The following is a 19,041-nucleotide window of genomic DNA, read 5'->3' as shown; positions in this document are numbered from 1 at the left end:
CTTGCCAAACTATAGTTTGCTCACATGAAATCTGTGGAGTGGTTAAAAAAAAAAAGAGTTTTAATGAGTTCAACCTGAGTGTATGTAAACTTTTGACTTCAAATGTACATGTGGCTTTTGATGTTTTGATAAGTTTCGTTCGCTCTTCTTGACCTATGACAGCGGAGGATTGAAGCTGCTCGTGAAGAAAAATTATGAGACACTGTTTTCTGAGGTACTGTGACAGACGATTGCATAATTCCAATTTCATTTCTGATTATTTCAATTTTATCAGTAAAGAAATTCATGAAGTCATTACTATTGTGCTGCAATGGAATATCTGGTTCAGTTGAGGCTTTATTCCTAACCAATTATTCACAGTACTGAATAAACACCTAGGATTGTTGTGGTTATTTTCTATGAGTTTGCTAAAATATGCTGACCTGGCAGCTTTTAGTGCCTGTCTGTAGCTACAGACACTATCGTTCCATGCACCACGATATACCTCTAATTTTGTAATCTTCCACTTGCGCTCCATTTTCCCAATTGTGTAGATTGAGTAACATTAGCTGATCGCAGCATACAAGAGACAAGGTAATGATCTGAGATGTCATTGCTCCACGGCAGATTTTTATAGCATCAACATCAACTCCATATGACAGAATTAAATCTAGCGTATGATTATGGCGAAGAGTTGGTCATGTCACATTTTGTCTGACTCCAAGAGAGTAGAGAATATCGATAAATGCTAATCTCAATGTGTCATTTTCATTATCTACGTAAATGTTGAAGTCGCCAACAATTAAAGCTCTATCCACAGTAACTACTAGATCTGATAGAAAATGTGCAAATTCACCAAGGAAATCAGAATACAGCCCAGGTGATCTATGTACTGTAGCAAGGGCAAAAGACGACAGATATTTTTTATTTGTATCTGATATTGTCACATTAAGCATTATTAGTTCAAAAGATGTCAAATGATATCCTGTCCTCTGAGTAACACCAAAAACTTCACTGTAAATTGTAGCAACACCTCTTCCTCGACCCTTCAGACGAGGCTCATATTTATAACAATAACATGGGGAAGTAGATTCATTTAAACTAATATATTCATCCTGTTTAAGCCAGGTTTCAGTCAAACAGAGCACATCCAAACTATCATCTGTAATAATTTCATTTACAATTAGTGCTTTGTTTGAAAGAGATCTAATGTTTAGTAGCCCTACCTTTATATGATGCTTATCTTAAATTTTTTGGTTAAAGTTTTACCTTAATCAAATTTTTTCTAAATAATTTAGTGAGAGTTTTGTGTTTGGTAGTTTTGGGAACAGACACAGTCCCTATATGATATCTAGGTGATAAACTCTCTGTGTGTTGTAGTTTATGTGACCTGGGTGACGTCTCACGGCAGCTAGCAGATGTTCGGATTAGCCAGTTTGTCTGCTTCCTGACTTGGGCCCCAGTTAGTCAAATACTATCACTATTAGGTCTATGAGACAAATTACTAGAGAGGAGAGTGGCACCTTCCCTGGAGGGATGGAGTCCGTCTATCTTTAGCAGGTCAGGCCTACCCCAAAAACTCTTCCAATTGTCTATAAATCCTATGCTATTCTGCGGACACCACTCAGACATCCAGCCATTCAGTGACACTAATTTACTATAAACCGCATCACCATGATAAGCAGGGAGGGGGCCAGAGCATATTACAGTGTCTGACATCGTTTTTGCAAGTTCACACACCTCTTTAACATTATCTCTAGTGATCTCCGACTGGCAAAGCCGGACATCATTAGTGCCAACATGGATAACAATTGTAGAAAATCGATGTTTAGCATTAGCCAGCACTTGTAAATTTGATCTGATGTCAGACACCCGAGCACTCAAAATGCATTTAACAATAGTGGCTGGAGTCTATATTGCCATGTTCCTTACAACAGAATCTCCTATAACCAGGGTGCTTTCAACATGATTCTCAGTGGATGCATCACTGAGTGGGGAGAATCGATTGGAAACCCTAACAGGAATGGGAGAGTGGTGTCACTTTGCTGTGCAAGTATGCCGCTGAGATGTCACCCAAACGCCCTGCTGCAGGGGCTCTACAGCCAGAACCAAAGTGTGTGTTATGCTCGCTGTACTACCCACATCCGAAACAGTATCTCCCAGCTTCTCTTTCTCACTGACCTCCACTAGCATTCGGATGTGTGTCTCAAACTCATTAATCTTCTCCGTCAGCCTCACTAATTCCTTACATTTATCACATTTAAATCCATCACTGCTGATGGAAGCAGCTATAGTAAACATGTGGCATGTAATGCAGGAAGCAATAACATGAGCGGATGCCATGACTTACTGCAATTGTTTGTTGTTGTTCCTGACCGGTGAGGCTTTGAGATCGATGTGAATCCCTCATGCAATTGTTTGTTGTTATGGTTGTTCTTGATAAGCAGTGCTTTGACATCGATTTAATAATCCATGTAACACAGAGGAGAAAACGGGTGCACATGGTAAAATGCATGCAGTTTAATCACGATAAAATTAGAAAGCGGATGCACGTGGAAAAATGCATGCAGTTTAATCGTGATTAGTGCCCGATCGATTTATCGGCCGATATTAGCCTTTCAAAGATATACGGGTATCGGCATACATGTTTTGCGATATGCACAGATATGAAAACTTTTTTTTTCAGAACATATAATGCAGAAAACAATGCTTGGGGTGATTTAGAATAGGTGTCATAACGTAGTTTGTCCAGCAGAGCGCGCTCCGACTCCACTGTTTACAGAGCTGGGCTGACGGAGGTTCTGTAGATGGTGCAGAGGTAAGAGGTGTCTTCACAGTAAGTTGCTAACTAGTTTGTGAAATGCATACTGGAAAGTTATTAAACAATGAACCCATCATTTTTCCTTTTCAATTTAACTAATATAACGTTAACCCTGTCCCTGACAACCATGTCACTTGTGTTTATCACATCTGTTTTCTATGTTAGCCAGCTATATTTTGTCAGTGCAGTCAGTAATGTAGCAGACTGAAAGGCATCTTTTTGTAGCTCAGCAGACAATGGTGCAGTGATGGATTGTCTATTGATTTCACGCCATGTTGTTACCTAGTTGGTGAGATGCAATGCTGGAAAGTAAACAAACAACGTCCATCTTTTACTCTCTGTGACAACGAGCTTATAGCTAACTAGCTAACCACGTAGCTACTTTCATAGCTTGTCAGCTGAGTGGAAGCTAATATGTAAACTTGTATTCACCAAACTGTTTTGTTCAGGATTTGCAGTTTGTTAACCCCTTCAACTGAACAATTCCAGTCGTTGCATTTACAAAATGTAATATTTAAAAGTCTGGTTTTCCACCATTGAAAGTTTCCCCTGAACTTGTATAGCAGAATACGGTGTAACACCGCTGCCGCTGTTTATCTCTTGACTCGGCAGGTGTAAATGCTTCTTGTTTTAAATCCTGCCCTAATTGACTGGCAGTATTAAAATAGCATTTGACTGACACTTAACAGTACTACTGATGTTTATTTAGCTATTTATTGTATTTATTTATTCTTTATTTTCTCAGTGTTCATTTCTAGAATTTGTTGACAATGTATAATAATAATGTCAAATATTCTTTGATATAAAAATTTGTTTAAGAAAGCAGCCTTCTGAGTACTTTGCATAGTCATATCGGTGCAAAATCGGTGCACAATCCACATAGAAAAGGTCTGTTTTCATTCCAGTTCAAAAATTTACTATTTCAGCCACCATATCGGTAATCGGTGAATTTTCTCCATCTAAAATCGGTATTGTCTCAAAAATCCCATATCGGGCAGGCTCTAATCAGGATAAGAACACGATGCGTGCTGAAAAATGGCAAAGATAAAAAGCTGAAAACAGATAGATAAGCGATGCTAAAAAAGCTAACAGGCTACAAACACAGACTCGAGCTAGGCGCCAGTAGCAAAAGGAACAGGAAGTAACAGTTCACAAAAAATTGCCAGCTGTTCACTCAGTAATATTTCTTTCTTTTTTTCTGATTAACACTTTTTATTGATTCACACATTTGAAACAGAAAAGCAAAACACATATACATAGAATCAACTATAACCCCCCCATTATTCTCTTTCCCCCCTCCCAATCCCACCCTGACCCTCAACAAATATCCCTGTGGTCACAACTTGAGTTACAGACAAAAAAATAAAATAATAATAATAATTATATATATATATATATATATAAAAAAAAAAAAAAAAAAAAAAAATCACACACATTTAAAATTGCACTTCTCTCTCCACTGCCCCTCCCCGAGAGTCCCCCAAAAAGGCCAAATAGCAGCCCCATTTTTTTATTGAACAAATCTAAGCTGCCTAGCCTTCTATATGACATCTCCTCGAATGCCACTACCCTGCCCATCTCCAGCCGACTTCCACCCCCTAAGAATGACCTGTCTGCCGATCATAACACTGGCTAGGGCCCAATTTTTTATGCATTTATGTCCTATATTAATAACCGTCCCATCGCCTAAAATACAGAGTCTGGGGCAAAATGAAATTTGAGTGCCCAATACGTCACACATAAAACTCTGAACCCTATACCAAAATTCTTGGATCTTATCACACCACCAAAAAACATGGGTTGTGTCCCCATCTTCTGATTGGCATCACCAACAGGTGGGTGTGTCTTTAATACAAAGCCTATACAATCTAGAGGGGGTCCAATAGAATCGATGTAAAATCTTAAATTGCATAAGGCGCACCCTTGCATTGAGAGAAGTTGAAGCTCCATCCCCCAGACTCTGAATTAGCAGGGAGTAATACACTGATGCCTCATGACCTTTTCCAAGAGCAGTAATCACCACTCCTAGAGTATCTGCCACTCTAGGGTGGTGTACACTACTCCCAAAAATAGTACAAAACTGGTGGCACAGCTGTAAGTACCTGAAGAATTGAGACCTGGGAATCCCAAAATGTTGAACCATATTTTCAAAGGATCTCAACACTCCACTCTCATATAGGTTACAGAGCGTATTAACCTCCCTCACAATCCACTCTGTCCAGCAGAAAGGGGACTTATTAATACATAATTTTGGGTTCAGCCATATGCTTGAAGCAACATTTAAATAAATGTCTGAATCAAAAAATCTGGACACCTTTGTCCATATCGCGTGAAAATGCGAGATAACGGTGCAACTTAACTTTCCGGTTAGTTTGATAGAAAGGCTCTGCAATGGTGAAATGGGGCAAGAACTTCCTGTTCAATACAAAACCAGGGAGGGGCTCTCTCAGGTGGAAGTGACCAATGAGCCAAATGTCTGAGACCGAATGCATAATAATAAAACAAAATCTTGGGTAGGCCTAGCCCACCTTTGTCAATCAGCCTATGTAACTTATTGAAGTGTAATCTGGGACGTTTACCATTCCAAATGAAAGACTTCGCTATGCTATCAAATTGCTTGAAATAAGAGGAGGAGACATCTATAGGGAAAGATTGTAGCAGGTAGTTGAATTTTGGAATACAATTCATTTTAATAACATTAACCTTCCCAGTCTTAGATAAATGTAATGAAGCCCACCTGCTCACATTGCTCGAAAACCTTTTATTAAAGGTCAAAATTAACTAAAAAAAAGGGTCAAAATTAACTAACTAAATCACACAAATTTGCTGTCAGTTTCCACAAAGTTTCTAATATCCTATTCAGTAGAAGACGTGGAGCTATAAAGATCAAGATAGTATTCTTTAAAAGCATTATTAATATCAATGGCCAAGATAAATATTTCACCACCAGCAGATTTCACTGAGGGAATGGTAGAAAAAGACTCTCTCTGTTTTATATATCTAGCCAAAGTTTTCCTGCTTTGTCCCCCGACTCAAAGTATGACTGTCTTGCCCTGAATATCCAAAGCTCTACCTTCTGCGACAAAATAGTATTATATCTGTATTTCAATCATGTCAATTCTCTGAGGCCATTAGACGACATTCGGTGCTTCAGCTCTGCCTCGGCACTTTTAATATTCCCTTCCAATTCCACAAGTTCTTGTGCTTTGGATTGTTTGGTGAATGCGGCATACTGTATGATCTGTCCCCTAAGAACTGCCTGAAGTGCCTCCCAAGCCATGCCCACAGAAGATACTGAGGACCAGTTGGTCTCCATATAGACACTGATTTCAGCCTTTAGCATTTGTTGGAATTCAGGATTTTGCAAAAGGGATACATTAAAGTGCCAACTATATGATTTCCTTTTCTCAATATGTGGCAACACCTCTAAACACACCAGGGCGTGATCTGAGACTAAAATGTTTCCAATTGAGCAATCAACAACAGATGAAATGAGGGACTTAGATATAAAAAAAAAAAAAATCTATTCTAGAGTAAATCTTATGGACTGAAGAAAAAAAATGTATAGTCCCTCCAAATATCTGTAAGACCAAGATTTGTACACATCCTGTGAAGTGTCAATGTTGCTCTAGGAGGCTTGCACACTTCTGCTTCACTATGATCAAGGACTGAGTCCATCAAAAATTAAAGTCTCCTCCTAATATTATATCATGAGGGGTGCCAGCAGCTTGCAACATCCCTTCAAGATCTATAAAAAAAGCCCTTATCATCAACGTTAGGTGCATAAATATTAGCCAAAATAAGACTTTGTCCGTGAATTTCAGCTAAAACAATAATGACTCTTCCTAATTTATCTTTACTCTGTTTGAGACATTTGAATTGTAGATGTTTACTTATCAGCAAAATGACTCCCCTGCTCTTACTCGAGCCAGCACTATAAAAAAAATTCCCACCTCATAACTTTCCAAATTTTTCAGCTTCCTGCGGAGAAAGGTGCATTTCTTAAAGAAACACTATATCAAATTTCTTATGCTTAAGAGAAATAACCTTCCTTCTTTTTATGGGGTGCCCTAACCCATTCACATTCCACGTGGAGAGAGACAATCCACTCATATTAACATTTGACATTTTGACATATGAGAAAAAAATTGATTTTGTGTCAAAAACAAAATTATAAAGACCACATTCTAACATTAGTGCAACCATTAAAACCCGAACATCCCCCAAAACCAAACAAACAGAAAAAAGAAAAACGTGCGCATTAAACCCATGCACGACAGCGCCAACTGGCGTCCGTCCCTCCAAACTCAAACAGTCCATGTATGCCTACGAGAGCCCCCGTGACAACTTTACCGTCAGATTAATCAAGTCCGGTGTTTTTATACAAATTTTGTGAGACAGAATTGTACGGCTAAGACAATCTATAAAACAAACTCCAGCCAATAGGCGGAATAAACACAGAGCGTGTACATTCATCCACAAAACTGTCCTGAAGGTGCGTTACTCCACAAAACAAACTCCAGCCGCTAGGCAGAACCAGCACAAAAAAGGCACGCAGATCTTCAAACAGTCAAGCAAATGTTCAGTGAGCCGGTCCACTCGGCTGCAACATGAGTGCAAACAAATGACATAATCACTCCAATGCCTTTGCAAGAACTACTCCACAAAACAAACTCCAACCAAAAGGAGGAATAAGTACAAAGAGCATGTAGATTCATCCATAGAACTGTCCTGAAGGTGTGCCACTCCACAAAATAAACTCCAGCCGCTAGGCAGATGCAGCACAAAAAAAGCGCTCAGTTTCCCCAAACAGTCAAGCAAATGTTCAGTGAGCCAGTCCACTCGGCTGCAATGTGAGTACCACAAAATGACTTACTTCATTGACTTTATGAAGGACATCGCTTGCTGTGGCCATGTGAATGTTTTACGGCCATCCTTAGCACCAACCTCCTCAATTTGGCCGAGAATATCAGTGCAAAAGTGACCTTCCATTGATGTTAAAGTTTCTTGCATTCCTTGAATTGATCACATTTCTCTCGTCGAATTCACAAAGAAAATGCTGTGGTTCTTCCAAGAAAGTCTTTCTTTACTCCTCACCTCGCGTAACACAAGATATTTATCAGATGATCTCAGAAACGTAATATTTCTTTCTTTAAAAAAAGATCACCGAATGGGGTAAACCTGTTGACATCTATGATTCCTGCTTACAGCCCGTGAGATGCCAAAACTTTGACTGGGTGATTCTCACAAAACCTGTCAAGAAAATTTCCAGGTCATATTTAACCCCAAATCAATCCACAATCTATGTATATATTATATCATATAAATAATGATATTTTGCATAAAGAAAATAAAGCCTACTGTATATTTAGGACCACTAAGATTTCTTCATTGTGACATTAGTTTCAGGAAACTTAAGCACAGTACTCCCCCCAATTCTTATTACTGTAACACATCCAGATGTTTTACTTTTACTATTCCCACTGTTTTCAATTACGATTCTCACTGCAATACATTAATTTTTCAACTGTCTTACAGTAAAAAAAAATTTTTTAACTGGAAATCAGCAAGAATGAAAGGCCAAGGGAGCACTACTTTGATGTATAAATACTTAATTTAAATAATATATCATTGCGGAAATGGGAAGATCATAATTAAAAAAAAATTTCACTACGGTAATGAACATTGGAGGTAAAGTGTGTATTACTGTCATAAATAACATCATAATTAATCGTAATGGCCATGAAGATAGACTTTATTTTCTATATGAAAAATATGATCTGGAGTAAAATAGCACCAAGACATTTTCTTGACTGGTTTTGAGAACCACCCTGCCATGGTTATCACTATTTCAAGCACTGCTATTTCAGGAGTGACTCCTGTATTCCGTACACACAGGGAATGACATTCTCGCATTTAAATGCTTTTGTCACTCCCAAAACTTTGCAGCGTGTACATGGCCAATGAGTCTTTTTTTCTATTACAGTATCTTAAAAGAAGGTTCTACAAGTGTAAAGTGTGAGTCCACTGCGGCTCAGCTGCGTCATATGATGGCATCAGACAGGAAGAAGCCAAGCTGCGCCCAGTCTGGCCAGAGCGACAGATGGCACAGACAGGAAGAGAAGAATGGAGAGGCAAGACTGATGAATGAAGCACCCGCCTGCTATTTAATAAACACATACACTGACAAACCAACTCATTTGCTTCTTTGGTCATCTTAAATCACACTTACCGGTATGTTCTAATTAAGTAATGTGCCATTTGTCTCAACTCAAACTCGTTCATTGTGGACATAAAATCATACCCATCTATACAGTCAATGCCCTTTTTTCACATTATATGAACATGTATCCTTGGGAACAACAAATTGAGGAAAGATCATACACCCCAAAACACTGATTCTCTGAAGTGAACACGCAACAGACATTGTTTTTACTGACAAATGATTTCAAGATGTTTCTCACCAAAACCTACTATCTGCCTTCAGAAGATATGAAATATGACATTTACGTTGCCTGGACTACTTTTATAATATATATATATATATATATATATATATATATATATATATATATATATATATATTATTTATTTATTTTCACTTTTAAGTGTGGCACTGCCATTGTAACGAAAAGACAGACTGTGATAATTATTAAACCATCTCTTATTGTGCTCTGCTTAAGAAAGAAAGTCACACAAGTTTGGAACAACACCTTTTTTGGGTGAACTCTGCCTTGAAGGAGCATAAGAAAACAGACATGAAAGCTTCACTTTGAGCAAAAACATTTTTCTGAAATGGCTGAATGTCTGATTGCACTAATCGCAAACTGACAGGCAAGGTCTTGACTGTCATAAAGTTTCACAAGTTTATGATTCTTCTATGTAAAATTAAGAAGACATTTTAAGGAAATTAGAAGCTTAACCAAGCAAGGACATCTGCTCTTAGAGTACCTCAGGAGTTTGTGTCACTTCTGACACATGAGATCACGGCTGTCACATGACATACGTGCAACGACAGCAGTGAGATTGAGAGATGCCAGAGTGGTGGATTAGGTGTCACCATGACGACACATAGGAGGAATACTGTGTCTTCGATAAGAAAAACAGCACAAGCAGAGAATATATCAGAAAAGCGGATTTACGGTGCCACCCGCTCCCCAAAGGAGATAAAAGAATGTTCAGTGGGAGAGAGGTAAAGAGGAGGAATAGCTTAAAGGTGGGAGAGAGAGAGAGAGAGAGAGAGAGAGAGCGAGGTGGCACAAACCAGATCGGTTAACCCAAGTACAGGAGCTTAAGTTCTCTCAGTGGAAAACTGAGAGGGTTGGTTGACAGGGGGTAGAGAGGAACTGGCTTATACAGTAGTTAAGGAGTATGGAAGAGAGAGACAGAGAGGTATACTATGACATATTATAATCATTTTACTTCACATTTAACAATCAATTTAAAGAGACAATTCACCCAAAAATGAAAATTCTGTCATAATTTATTCACTCTCATGTTGGTCCAAATCATGTGACTTTCTTTCTTCCATGGAACACAAAAGGCGATGCTAGATAGTGAATCTGACTATTCACTTTTATCAGAAAAGCAATGCAAGTGAACGGCGACTGAGACTACCACCACCTAGAATCTCCTTTTTTGTTCAACGGAAAACATACGGGTCATACGGGTGTGGAAGAACATAAGGGCGCATTAATGATAACATAATTTTCATTTTAGGGAGAACTGTCCCTTTATGTTCATGAGACGCATAGAATGATCTGTCCACTGTATATGAAAGCGACAAAAGCTTGTTCCAAAAAACCACGTTTCAAAACCAAATGTTCCGAAACTAAGTGAGTTGCCTATCTAGCATTTTTAGGCATCACCCTTTGTAGTGTTTGTATCTAAGGCAGCATTGTAGGTATCTTTCATTGTCAATCACAGCATGCATAAGAAAAAGTTCACTGATTGAAATGTCGAGAAAAATAATTATGATAAATATATTTAGTTGATTAAGACCTTAAAGTCAAAGTAGCACTTAAAATAGTTCCATCTAATTAATAGTGCACTATTTAACCCAATTGTTGTGTGCCATGCATTTTTGTGCAAGTTTTTAGCTTAGCAACATGCCAAAAGTCGGACTCCACTGGAATCAACTGTGAGCATTAAAGCCGAAATATACTCTACACAAGGACGTGACTGTAGACGCATCTAGCAACACATGCACGATTACATGTGTTGTTGCATTCCAAAATGTGTCAGACTGCAGTTCATAATACAACGGCAGTATGTGTTGCATTCTCAACATAACGCAAGGGGCACTATAGGGGACAATAGTGTGAATTGTCAACTTCTACAGAGAGCCTTCTCTTTCTAGCCAACTATTGTCACGGCAGAGCAACAGTTTGACAGAATCCCGGATGCTATACATCAGAACACTACTGTGCAGGTAAGGTAAATCCAATATATTTTTTAGCAGCTTACCTGAATATTAGCACATCTAGTTTAAATGGCACAGATTTTAAAGGTAACACCATCGCCCTCTTGAGTACTAGGCTTTGTTACCACCACAGTAATGCAACAACACACGTTATTTATGTTCAACTGAACCGTGCATTGGCCAAGCGCTCGCATTTGGTATGTATACATGCGTAAAGTCTGTTTGTGGCCTTAGTTGTGTCTTGTGCACTTCACACTATGTGGAGTGCCTGAGTGACCGCTAATGGAGCTGCTGCCTATAAAGAGTGTTTCAAAGTTCCATTTCATCACAAAATTTCCTTTTCAGGTTTCATTTGACTTTGGAGGCTTCCTTAGAAGGTAGCCACCTATGTAGACAATAGACAGTGAGGCAGCTCACAGTGTTTTGGAACTGAAGTGTATTTGCGTATATTGCTACTGTCTTTTGGAATAAGCACCACTTTATACACTCAAAATTTTACAATTCTTGTGGTTTAGAAGTGCAAACTGCAAATGAAATGGTCAATCTGATGTGCATGTGTTTATCTGTCCAATATACTGTAGGTTTAACTGCCTGAATCATATTCACCCATAAAAATCCCTTATCAGAGAGCACACATTGCGAGCTGACAGGAATAAATGACCATCAGCGATTGGGAGCTAATCAATGCATACTTCAGATACTCTTGTACTTTATTACATGGTATCCCTACAGCCTCCATGCGCACGCACACACACACACACGCACACACACACACACACACACACAAATCCGTTATGAGCTGATATGAGCCCAGGGGGAGCATTGGGAGTGATTCAGAGAGCTGCTGTCTAATTTATGAAGGCTGATAGCAGAACCTGCTTGCCTAATCAAAAAAGCCCACTAAATCTGAGCAGGGATCGGCCCAGTGCCCTTGAACCTGGAACAGAACCATCGCTCGTCATCCAACCCGCATCAACAGAGCCTGGAAATAAAAGCAGAGAGAGAGAGAAACAGAGAGAGAGAGAGATAGAGCAGGCTCACTCCTATACATGCCCTCTGAGACCTTTGTTGTGTTGTGTGAAATGAATATTATCAAGAGATTGATTTAATGTCTTTAAGATCAGATGTCATGTGGTTTGTCAAGAGCGTTCGCCAAATAGGTCAGAACAAAAAACGTGTCTTGATGTCACTATGACCTTTGCTGACATTTTCATTAGGAATCAAAAGATAATCAGAGCTGTGGCCCAGTGTTAGCACATGTACAGCATTACATTGAGCTGCAGCGCTCATTTGGGCAATGCAAGTTCAAATTTTGGCTCCTGACGTTTCCTGATTCCACTTCTCTGATAATGTCCTGTCCTCTTTCTACTCTCTTTTCAGAAAAAAGGAGTCAAAGACAACCAATCCAATGTGCAAACTAACTAGCAATGTACAAAACTAAATTATTTATAACGCAGAATATTGGTCTTAAAGGAATAGTTCACCCAAAAATGAAAATTCTCTCATCGTTCACTTACCCTGATGTCATCCCAGATGTGTATGACTGTCTTTTTCAGCAGAACATAAATCAAGATTTTTAGAAAAATGTTGAAGCTCTGTAGGTTCTTATAATGTAAGTAAATGGGTGCCATCAGGCTTCTGGCTATTTGAAGGTCCAAAAGGCATATTTAGGCAGCATAAAAGTAATCCACACGACTTCAGTCGATCTATTAATGTCTTCTGAAGCAAATCGATAGGTTGGTGTAAGAAACAAATTGATCATTAAAATGTTTTTAACTTTAAAACATTGCTTCCGCCCAGTGCTGGATTGCTGTTTGAAATGTACTAACGCTCACGTGACATTTGCTACATATTGAAAATTTTTACACAGAAAATTGCATATATTATACCAAAAATTAATTATACCCCGCCAGCTGACTAACATGTATTACCGTGTCAAAATAGGAGTTCCTCAAGAAAAATATAAGAATGAACCTGGCATCCTCCATGTTTCCTGTTCTCTCTCCGATAAAGCACTTGAAATTCTTTGACTTCAGAAGTGGGAATTCCGATAGCATATGAACGAAGCTCTCTGAGTCAATTTACTGCAGCTAAAAAATTTACACGATAAAAAACTCTTACAAAAAAAAATCTAGATTAACCAATCAACCTCACTAATATATCAGTAAGGTTTTAGGTGACTAGTTGACCATCCTGACCCATTCCTTAAACTAAACAATCCACCCTTGCACAAGTGTATCAAATCCAAAACATGCCTAATGATTTATTCCTTTGCTAATGCTACATTATTTTGCCTGCAAACAGCATGTGTCCAGGCCCCAGGTTATTCCCAGTCGTATGGCTTTGGACCAATCAGATCATTCAAATAATATGATATTGTTTTTCAGCTAGAGGCAAGGAATTCAAAACCATTAGGGCTGTGTACTAGATTCTGCTGCCTCAAGCTTTGAAAAGTTCTGTGACCTCACAACAAGGATTTCAGGCGATCCGAACTGACACGCTCTACAGAAAGCATGTTCCCGTGGCCACCTAGCAGCTGCTGCCGTACACCCAAATGTAACTGCTGACGATTGTCATTTGTTGTGTTTTCATGGCAGAGAGCCATTGCTACATATGGTGGCCCAGTTGCACTTCAACACTGGGGAAGTACTGCATATTTCGAGACTTTCATAATTTCCTCCAGATACTACCATCATACATTTATTTAGCTGCAAACATATTCCTTCATTTATTCATTGGTTCTTTCAATATGGTCTGTTAACTCTTTCACTGAGCACTGAGAATTCTTAGTAGACTATGTATAACTGGAAGAAAGCTGTTACAGGAATAGCTCACAAATCTGAAAATTTGTCACCATGTAATTTAAACCAAGTATTATTTCTTTTTTTACCAAAATTCTAATAGTTTTTCAGTGATAATCTTCCCTCCGCTGTAGCTCTAAAATTGTATTTGCGGTTGCATTAGATGAGTCGCATCATGATTGGTCATAGTTGGTGAGAATCAATGACTTCAAATCTGTGCAACGCATTCAAAGGGGGCATTCTTGAATTTAACACGAGCATGAATGAGATTTGAAAGCTTTGGCAAAGTGGAAGATAATCAGTCGATAAAGGCTTAAATTTCAGTCGATTGCTCGCACAAAATTATTGTATGGCTTCAAAAAACTTGGGATATAGCACAGGAGTAGCATGGACTAATTTAACAATACTTTTTGGTGCATTTTGGTTCTTTATGGACATTGGCAGTACAAGACACCATTCATTTTTGTTGAATGGAAAAGAGCAGCTGAGATTTTATGCCAAAGATCCCCTTTTGTGTTGTCTTCTGACTGAGACAAGTTTCTTAAGTCACAATGTTTATGAAATGAGTAATAAGAAATTAGTAGGAAGGAAAGATCAATATGCTTTAGAGTTGAGTGAGAGCTGAAAGGCTGTAAAATAAGAGGGAGAATCAACATTATCTATTTTGCAGACTCTTAGATGAGTGTTTCAGACATCTAAAATACTCTATTATAGATCAGACTTTATACCCTCTGTGATGCTACTATGAGACTCGACGTTAAGAGCTGACCTCACAAAAGTTTCTACCTGTATTTTTAGTGGTGCTTACTACAACAAGCATGACCATTATTACTGTTGGTAATACTTACGGTTAGGGATCTGAACAAACCCCTAACCCTAAGTATTAAAGTTTAGGATGAAACTTGTCCCACACTGTTTCTGCTATGAATCACTTAGCTGCATGTTAGAAACAACCGAGAACGCTCCAGCGACCGCATAACATGCTAAAAACCACTCAAAACACCTTAGCAACCACATAGCAACATGCTTGCAACTCTGGACAACACTCAAGCATCATGGTGTAAATATTTTTATGTAAAAATGTAAAAATCTTGTTAGCATTTACAAAGTCAGGAAACATCTACTCCTTGATCAGTCTAAAATACTGTTGGCCCACCTACTAGAAAACCTGCTTTAAATAGAGCATGTGGTTAATAATTATTTTATGCAAGAAGCAAGTAACTAGAAATACCCATAATCCTGTCCTTGGATGTACCACGTTTTTCATTCAGTTAGAGAAAATGTCTAATGGTGTTTGTTACTGGAAAAATCCCCTCAGATTCGTACTATGCTTAACCGGACATACTTGTTCAGACTGGTTGACGTTCAGTCAACATTGAAAGGGAGCCTATTAGTGAGCATTGGTTGAGGCAACCACAAAGGGATCACTCACAAATGTACTGCAAAAGCAAGTGTGTGTGCATCTAGAAATGTGATCCTCGGGTGTAGTCTGCTACTGATGAATAATTTAGACATTTTGCTGGTCACATAGAGACATTTGCAGAAGAGATATTGGAACACTTGGATAGATATCTTTCTTTTTCCCCTCTCTCTCTCTCATTTCACAAGACTTGAGGCAGTTGATGTTCAAACTGAGCCCTTATCTAACTGTTACTAGCCGAGCTCAGCTGCCTGCTGCATATCAAAGTTTACTCCACCAATCAGCTGTTTCTGCTGAAACCTCCACCAGCCAACGAAAGTCAAGGAACCTTACTGTTATGTCCTGGTAGAGACATGTTTAAAAACACTGCTACTTAAGATACCAAAAAAGATCAAACTTAGATGCCCCACCAATATATGCCGAATGCAGCATTGCCCTGAGTTATGGGTGCCTGAAAGGAAGTTAATCTTTATGCAAGGTCTCAACATTCAGTTACAGCTCCATGTACGGAGGCAGGATAGCTGACACAAGGCAACATATAAATCAGCCTCTGTCACACCACAAAATACTTCTAGCAACCAACAACGTGACTGTAACTGGGATTTGTGCCTTTGCATACTACTGTGTAGGCTATACATAGCAAATTCATGTATACTCAATGCAGAGACAAGCTGCTTGGAGTAATCTGTGCTTAAGTGCCTTGTGCAAGGGTGCAATGATGATAACTTTATGGAATGCCACTTGTGGGTTTTGAACCTAAAACCTTTCAGCTCAGCTGTAAATCAGAAGGTCGTTGGTTCGACCCTATGAGCCATCACATTTGTACCCTTGTTCATCAATATAGGATGCTGTGGTGTAGTGGTTAAAAGCTCTGAGCTGGTAACAGAAGGTTTCTGGTTTGACCCCTATGAGCCATCACAATTGTGCCCTTTAACAAGGGTACACTTTTCATAAAAAAAAGGATGGTATGGTGAAGTGGTTAAAAGTTCTGAGCTTGTAACAAGAAGGTTACTGGTTCAAACCGCTATGGGCCATCACAATTGAGCTCTTTAAAAAGGCACAATTTATTCATACATATGGGCTGGTGTGTGTAGTGGTTTAAGCTCTGAGCTGGTAACCAAAAGTTTGTGAATTTGACCCCAACGTACCAGCACAGGCAGAAAGATTCTATTCTATTCATAATTATTGCTTAATTAGGTCAAATAATACCATATCGAACTCTACAATATCACAGCAATATGACTAATAGCTCTAATGATGCCAAACAATTAACTACTTAAGTGCAGTAAAGAAGCCAATGGAGGTCTCATAACACTGTACAGTTCTGAGTGAGTCTTATGGGGGTGAACTTACTGTAAGCCTCAACTCTGTCTGATCTGATAGCAACAGCCATAACATGATAAATCTTGTGTATAAGCTGTGTCAGCATTACTTAGCTTAAGCTAGCACTGTGAGGCAGGGAGAGAAAGACAGAAAGAGTGAAAGAAAAAAGAGAGTGAAAGCATGTAGGCACTACATAATCCTACTCACTTAACCCACCCCACTAATCTCTCTGGGAACACTGATTCGTGATGAGGAAGAAATATTATCTGGACATATATTTGGGCCTGAACTGCTAATATTTCCTTTAATGGCTCTGGTCCTTCACAGACTGATTAGACTCCACTGTCTCATTGTAAATTCATGCTTCAAAACATGCTTTACTGGCTGACAACAAAAGATCCAAAGTTTTCTGCTGCCTCATAATCACAAGTAGGGCTGCAACTAACGATTATTTTGATAATCGATTAATCTAACGATTATTAGAATGTTATTAGACTATTTTGCGATTATTGCAACAATTAATCATTAGCTCTTAATCGATTATTCATCTTTTGCCCGCCTTGTTGTATTAAATGTGCTTATTAACAATAAATGACAAAATCATCTTTTAAAAATACCTCTAAATGAAATTCAATGAATTAAAGGGAAAAAAATACTTTAATTCAGTAAAGACATTCACTGTAAAAAATCAAGTGTTTTTGTCTTGTTTTCCATTTAAAATTGTCTAAAAATCCTTAAAACAAGATACATTTACTTGAGAAGCAACATATAAGATATTTAGACTTGCTTTAAGAGAATGTATCTTAAATACCAGTATAAGTGTATTTTGTATATAAGTGTATCTTATATGCTGCTTCTCGGGTAAATGCATCTTTTTCAAGGATTTTTAGATATTTTAAAATATTTGTATTTTTAATATTATATTCAACATTCTCAGATAAAAAAAAAAATTCTTCTGCAGTACAGCTGCTAAAGAAAATGTACATTGTTTTAAAGGAGTTTTAGATATTTATATTGGAAAACAACCCAAAACAAAAACAAATCAAAAACATATTTTGTTGCAGTGTATAATGGGGCGAAGACTACCCTCTCTCACCTCACTGTTCACTTCAATCAATCTTTAACTCACAAAAAAACAAACTCTCTCTTATTAATGAAACTACATATTGCCAATTTTCTTCACGATAAGAAATGCACAGTGACAAATATTATGATTCAATAAGTTGCAAGCCATCACGTTATAATCTAGCTGCATTAAGCATGCGTGCTCGAGGGTCGAGCGTTCCCGTGACAAAGTGTACATCAGCCGGATGCAGTTTCAATCTCTCCCCCTTAGATCGGGACATTCGCGCAACTCATAGAAGTGGAGAAATGCCACTTTCGGAGTTTGTAGTTATTTACATGACCTGCTTCCGTATTATTTGAACTTTATTAAAGCTTTATTAAACGCATCAAATATAACTGCATTAAAGATGTAACGCCGAGGTGTTTCCTTTAAAGATGCTTGACGTGCAAGTTTTGCTTCAGTGGAGTGGCAGCTCCAGCTCCACTTACACAACAAGAGTGCTTCTGTATTTACTTATTTTGTATTTTTGCATTATAATTCCCTCATACTTTGTGTCACCTGAAGCTGTGAAAGTTTAGAGTGCATCTGGACTGTGAACTGTGTAATTGTTCCTCTCCTCAGTCAGGCGCGAACTGCAGTGCTGCTCTCGCGCACCATCGTTAGAGTTTAATATGATCTCATGTTATGTTAAATGAGATAAAACGGCTATTCGACAATGAACATTTTTGTAGTAAATTTTTTCTTGTCGATGTTGTCGATAACGTCGACTAATCATTTCAGCCCTAATCACAAGTCCTCACCTACAGGGTCCCACACTTGGAAACATACACCAGCCCACCAAGTTGTTGTTCCAAACACACCAAGGGGAACACATAAGAATGCTTCAAGCAAGTGCAGAATAGATTGACATTCTTCACCCATGAAACCATAGTAGAAACACCAGAGAGCTATTTAATACATATGATCACAGATACACACTGGGGTTGGGTGATTTAGCAAAAAAAAAAAATAATAATAATACTACCTCTTGATAATTGTCAGCCTTCTGACAATATTCAATATATCTTGATTTATAAGTATTTTATCTGAAAAAACTTAAATGGGTGATTATTTAAAACATATTCTTTTCTTCACACACTAAACATTTTTATATATGAAAAATTGCATTCTGTGAATTTTTCTTTTTTTTTGAGTGATGATACAAACTAA

The 19,041-nt window shown here is 38.3% G+C and overlaps 1 protein-coding gene across 4 annotated transcripts in view; it reads right to left on the bottom strand.

The window, feature by feature from the left end:
* Positions 1 to 19,041, bottom strand: part of LOC127450868 (protein TANC2-like) — a 225,407-nt gene that overhangs the window by 93,068 nt on the left and 113,298 nt on the right. The window lies entirely within an intron of this gene.

Source organism: Myxocyprinus asiaticus, chromosome 13, assembly GCF_019703515.2.
Source record: "Myxocyprinus asiaticus isolate MX2 ecotype Aquarium Trade chromosome 13, UBuf_Myxa_2, whole genome shotgun sequence".
Lineage (NCBI taxonomy): Eukaryota > Metazoa > Chordata > Actinopteri > Cypriniformes > Catostomidae > Myxocyprinus > Myxocyprinus asiaticus.
This window is presented reverse-complemented; position numbering and strand designations above follow the sequence as displayed.